General features: G+C 37.3%; 1 pseudogene; it reads left to right on the top strand.

Moving 5' to 3' along the window:
* The window catches only part of LOC102841051, a 21,810-nt pseudogene that overhangs the window by 7,465 nt on the left and 8,035 nt on the right, over positions 1–6,310 (top strand).

The raw sequence follows: 6,310 nt of genomic DNA, 5'->3' as shown, positions 1-6,310 counted from the left end.
TTTCTTGTCTTCTTAGTGACTTTTTGTTCTCTTCACGTATGATGTTCTTGATGTCATCCCACAACTCTTCTGGTTTTCAGTCTTTGGTGTTTAATGTATGAAGTGTAGCACATAATAATTTTAGTGGAATCCTATAGTTTCTACAATTCTATCAAGTCTTCATGCTCAAGGAAGTACAGCAAAAACATAAAAGATGAAAACTATGTTAAGACAGATCAGGAATGTCAAAGCTGGAGGAAAGGCAGAGAAAATTTCAGGGGATATGATTGTACATTTAGACTGTTTACATTGATTTACATTTGCTAGTTTGTTACTTAGCCCTGGTTGATAGTGTAGGATAAGCACTGGACTGCTAGCCCCAAGTTGCCATTTCAAACAACCAGCTGCTCTCAGAAAGCCTAGCCAGAGTTGTTATGAGCCAGAACCAATTGGACAGCACTTAACAACACCAAGTTTGTTAACAACAAATAGTTTAGTTTGGGAGATTAAAACCCACCAATTGCTCCTCAGAAACCCTACATAGGGTTGCTATGGGTCAGAACCCAGAGGACAGCACTTAACAATAACTAAGGACATGATTTTTAGGAGTCCCTTTGTGATGCAAATGGTTAAGTATTTGTCTACTAGCTGAAAGTTTGTTGTTTCCAACCTACCAAGAGGATCCTCAGATATAATGCCTGGGAACTTGCTTTCTAATGGCCATGACATTAAAACTCTCTGGAGCACAGTTGTATTCTTCACACATGGGTTCACCCTGTGTTGGAATCGACTATACAGCAACTAGTAACACAATTAAACAAGAACTCTATTTTTAATATATCAAGAGTATTAAGAAATGGCAGTAGAGCAAGGCTTTCTCAATCTCTATGAGGGACCTATCCCTCGTAGACACATTGGTTACCTCAACTTGGCATTATCTACTTGAACCAAAAGGTCTCTTGGAATTTTCCCTCAGGATAGTTTGCACTTTCACGTGGGGCAGCATGTTGTGGATACATCGGTCAGCAGTTTCTGTGAAATGTTTGCTTTATCCTAGCCTTAATATTTTCCACACTGTGATGTGATGTCTGAGTTAGTGTAATATGAGCCAAATTAAAAGAAGCATAGTTTGGACCAAAGTGAAACATAATTCTAATGTACCATGCTTTTATCAAAACAATTCCGAGAAGTTTGTGTAGAGTTCCCAGCATTACTTTGTAAAGCATGTTTTTGAAAGTGCCATGACTGCCCTCTTTGTAGCATTCTACTTTTTCATTATCTTACTTAGTATTTGCCTTTCTGAGGAGGCTTTAAGATCCTGGAATGCAGGGGCTATGCCTTTCTTTTCATCAGCATACCCCCAGTACCTAGTATATCATTTGTGCTCAATTAATATTTATGAAATGAATAAAGACCAAATCTTTAGTGATGAAAGTTTGTGGAATTGTGCATATGAGAAGTGGCTGAAGACACTGGGTCTGCTTATGGTGACAGGAATACTTTAGGGAGCAGAAACATGAAAGATACCCTTAAATATGTAGTAGGCCCTTGTGTGGAGCAGAGCTTTCTCTTTTTCCTGTTAGTCCATGGGATAAGATTGATAAAATATTGTGGTTCAGGGACTTGAAATTTAGAATGTTCATATGTGTGTTGAGAGGACTACTTACAAAATACCAAGCTTTGTGACGTTGGTGGTATTTAAACAGAGATGAGATGATCCACTTGCAATGATGAGTCATAGGGAAAATCCTTTCACTTTGTAGCAGGGTGGGCATACTGTCTTTGAAGTCTTCACCAACTGCTACTGAATTCAATGTTATTGGGTACACAGTGATTTTCACTTGTGGTTTATCATTCTTAATTGTTCTTTTGAGGACACTTCTTAATTTCATTTAAAAATCGATATTCTCATAGGTCGAACTATGAGTTCTCTTTTTTCTAGGTAAATAATGATTGATAAAAATATTGAATAAAGTATGATTTAAGCAGTGTTTACCATTGATGTGAATTTACAACCAAATTCTTAATATATTAAATTGAGCATATTTAGGTATAATAAGAAACAATATGGGTCTGTAACATATTTTTTTTTTTTCTTACTATGGCCATTAGCATCTACTTGTGCTAAATTAATTCTTATTCAAGAAGGAATTACTCAAGTCTTTTCAGGTTGACAAAATAGGCATGTGGCCAAAATGATCTAAGCCACTACACTGTATTGATTACCGACAGATTTTCTGTCTGTTTTGTTTGGATGGTGTCCATAGGTAGGACTCACAACGGAATGTTTAGTGTACTATCCCAGTTTTGTCTTGTCCTTAAATGCTGTAGTTTTACATAGCACAAACGTAACAGTGCTACAACAGGCAACTCAAAACACATCATCATCTTCCTGTCTGTGTATCTGCAAGTCTGTGTCAGAATTAGTCTCTCTTGGTTCCTCAGCTACTCCTTGTGAAAGAGAGCATATCTTATATTTCTGCCATTTGACTTGATTGTCTACTCCCAGCTCTGGCTTACAAAAAGCGTATTTGCCTAACCTAAGGGCTAAGAAAAGTTATTGAAAGCAGCATGTGTAAATGATCTCATTAATTAAGTGGATTAATGGTTTGAAAAAGAGAAGTAAGACATTTTAAGAAAACAGACATGTCCAAACATAAGTGCACATGGAAATATTGCTGGAGAGTGATGTGTGGTTGAGTTTGAAGGTCACTGACCCACACCTACGTCAACATGAGTAATGACTGTTGTTGGTAACTCAGCTGTCTCTGTGAAGGGTATGAAGAAAGTACGTCTTGCTGGTCATCTTGTAAAAGCAGATGGTTTACCAAGTGTTTACCTTTGTAGAACAAGACTCATTTGTCAGATGAAAGATCTTTCTAGTGTTTCCAATATATTATCCAGCCAACTGGAAAATAAAACCCAGAAAGCCTTAAACAAGGAAAAAAGAAATATTTATGGAACACCTGTTGTGTCTATTTCTAAAGTTTATAATCAGAATATACTGGATCTCTTGGGCAAATATTGAGAGAAAAATGAAGCATATCAAGAACTATGATCCGAGGTGCCCATTCTGAAATTTGTATAGAGAGTTTATTTTTTAATAATTAAATACAAGCAGAGTTGTAATATTTTAGAACACTATATACACATGTAATTTTTAAGCCTCTCTGTAACTGTAAACATCAAATGTCATTAGTTATAAGGTAAAAAAAAATCAAATTTAGGCCATGTGGCATCGATAAAAAGGTGAGGACTTTGGTCAGAAAAAAAGAAAGCTTAGTAAGTATGTGCTGTTGGATTCTAAATTATTCCTAAGGAGTCACAAACATTGGGCTTATTAGACAAAGATTTAAAATCTGCCATTTAAAATATGTTCGCAAAGCTCAAGAAATAATGGAAAAAGCTCTAGTTTTTGTTTACTCTTAAAAGAAAGTTGGCATTAACTCAAACTAGATTGTCAAAATTAAGATGGTAATTGTAATCCTCAGGACAACTACTACCAAACCAGACAATGACATTACACACAAAAAAGAAAACTACAGAACATAGACACAAAAATCCATAAAAAAATACTAGCAAACAGATCCCCCAGCCCTATTCAATCTAGCTTACAGACATATAGACATTGGGCTGATTGGAAGGAGAAGCCTCAGAAACTCTATGAAGTATCACTGTGAGTCAGAACCAATGTAATGACACTTAATAGGAAAGACTACAACTACTTCATAGAGTTTCTGAGGCTGTAAGTCTTTACAGAATTAAAGGTCTAAATTTCTGGGCCAAGTGGGATTTATCCCAGTAATACAAAGGTGGTTCAGCAAATGATAATCAAAGTATTACACTATATTAGTAGAATAAAGAACAAAAATAAATAAAATACCATCATTTAAATAGATGCAGGCAAGCATTTGACAAAACCCAACACTCTTTCTTAACAAAAACACTCAATGAGATAGGAATAGCAGGGGAAGGAAACTTCCTCAACTTCATACAAAGCATTTGTAGAAAAACTCACAAGTATAATTTGAGCTAATAGTGAAAAATGGAATGTTTCTTCCTAAGACTAGGAACAAGCCAAGGATGTCTATTCCCCAGTTCAGATTGATATTATACTGGAGGTTCTATCCAGGGCAGTTAGGCTCAAAATGGAAAAAAAGAAGTAAAACTATATTTATTTCAGAGGAAATGATTTTATATCTATTGAAAATGCTAAGTAACTGACTTCCTTTAACCACTACCACCACCACCACCACCACCACCTCACCCTTCTCCCTGCTGCCCAATCTATTAGTGCTAAGTAATGGGTTCAGCAAAGTTGTAGGATACAAATCCAATACACAGAATCAATTGTATTTTTATACTCTTGCAGTGAACAATCTGAAAATGGAATTAATAAATCTGTTTACAATAGCAGAATCCAGGTGTGCTTCTGTAAGGTCAGTTTGAATCACAAGGCCCGAAGTTCAAACTCATCAGCCGCTCCTTGGAAACACTACACAGGGTCACTGTGAGTCGAAACCAACTACATGAAACTTAACAACAACTTACAATAGCATTCAGAATAATAAAATGCTTAGATTTATATTTCACCATAAAAGTGCAAGACTTCTGCACTGAAAAGTATGAGACATTATTGAAAACTACCAAAAATTGAAGAACTAAATGGAAGTGGAGCAAGATGGCATTGCAAATAGTTGATTATTCCTGTCCCCTCACAACAAATGTAGAAGACAACGACATAGAATTGGTGAAACAGACTGTCTCAGAGCTCTGGACTGCAGTCAAAGTGTTAGGACCACTAATGTGAACAATGACAGGAACAGGACAACATATAAAAGTAGGAAAGCATCAGTTTTCCATCTAATTCCTTTTGCCCTCTTCAACCCCCACAGCCCCATCCCAGCTCAACTGACAATCTTAGGCAGGGAATTTCATTTTGAAGAAACAGAGTTCGCACTCCCATACAGACAGTCTAATAGTGAAACAGTGACAACCAGTGGCCTATGTGACATGGTCCATTCAAGTAGAAAGTCTGGCGCTGAATTTGCGCAGTTGGGAATCCTCATGGTCAGTCTGACTGTTTAGCACTCCCATAGTGTATTGAAGCAGCACAGCTGGTGTTCCCAGGTGGGGTATCTAGGAGTGAATCAGTCAGTATTTCCAAAGGGAAGTCTGGTACCGAAATGGTAAAGCTGAGTACCCGTTATCAGAGAGCCTAGTGGTGAAGTAGCCACACCTGGTGTTCAAAGGCAGGGGGTCTAGTTGTGAGCTTCACAGTCAGCATCTCCACTAAGGGAGCCTTTTGGTGAAGCAGTGACAACCAGTGCCCCCAAGCTAGGAGCTTAATGATGAATTAGCCACAGCAGGTGCACCAAGGCAGGGAATGGGTGTTGAAGACCTAGGGTTTTTTACCTTTTAAAGTAAAAATAATAGTGAAAAAGAAGAGCAAATCCTAGTGAAGTGGAAGAAACTGATCTCCAAGATTCCCACAGTGTAATTATTTGATATTCTGGTTTCTACAACAACAAAGACATATGGAAAGACAGGAAATGATATTCCATACAAAATACCAAAATAAAATGATAGAAACCACCCCTGAGGATAGATAGATAAAGGATTTACTGGACAAAGATTTTAAAATAGCAATATTAAATATTCTCAAAGAGCTAAAGGACAAAGAATTAAAGGGAATTCGAAAAATTATACAAGAAATGCCAATGAAGAGATACATTTTTAGAATAAAAAAGTAAATATGGGAGCTGAAAAGCCAAATATAAATTTAAAAATTCCTTGTTGTTGTTGGTAAGTGCCGTTGAGTCAGTTCAGACTCATGTTGTTTTCAGATACTGCCGAGTCATTTCTAATGCATAGCGGCCCTTTACACAACAGCACCAAACACTGCCCTGTCCTGTGCCTTCATAAGAGTTGTTGTGTTTGAGTCCATTGTTATGACCATTTTGTTGGGGGGTGGTCTTCTTTTTTCCCACTGACCGTTCACTTTACCAATCATGATGTCCTTCTCTAGGAACTGGTACCTTTGGATAACGTGTGAAAATATGAGAGACTAAGTCTCATCTTAAGGAGCTCTGGTAACGTAGTGGTTATGAATCGGGCTGCGAACCTCACTGTCAGCAGTTCAAAACTACCAGCTATTCCGCGGGAGAAAGATGAGGCTTTCTGCTCCCATAAAGATTTACAGCCTCGGAAACCCTGTACAGGGTCGTTATGAGTCGAAATCGACTCCACAGCACATAACAAGTCTCATCATACTGGTTTTGAATGAGCATTCTGGCTATACATCTTCTAGCATGGTACTTTTTTTTTTTTT

This window comes from Chrysochloris asiatica, unplaced genomic scaffold, assembly GCF_000296735.1.
Source record: "Chrysochloris asiatica unplaced genomic scaffold, ChrAsi1.0 scaffold00036, whole genome shotgun sequence".
Classification (NCBI taxonomy): Eukaryota; Metazoa; Chordata; class Mammalia; order Afrosoricida; family Chrysochloridae; genus Chrysochloris; species Chrysochloris asiatica.
Note: the sequence above shows the minus strand (reverse complement) of the source record. Positions and strands in the feature narration are given on the sequence as shown.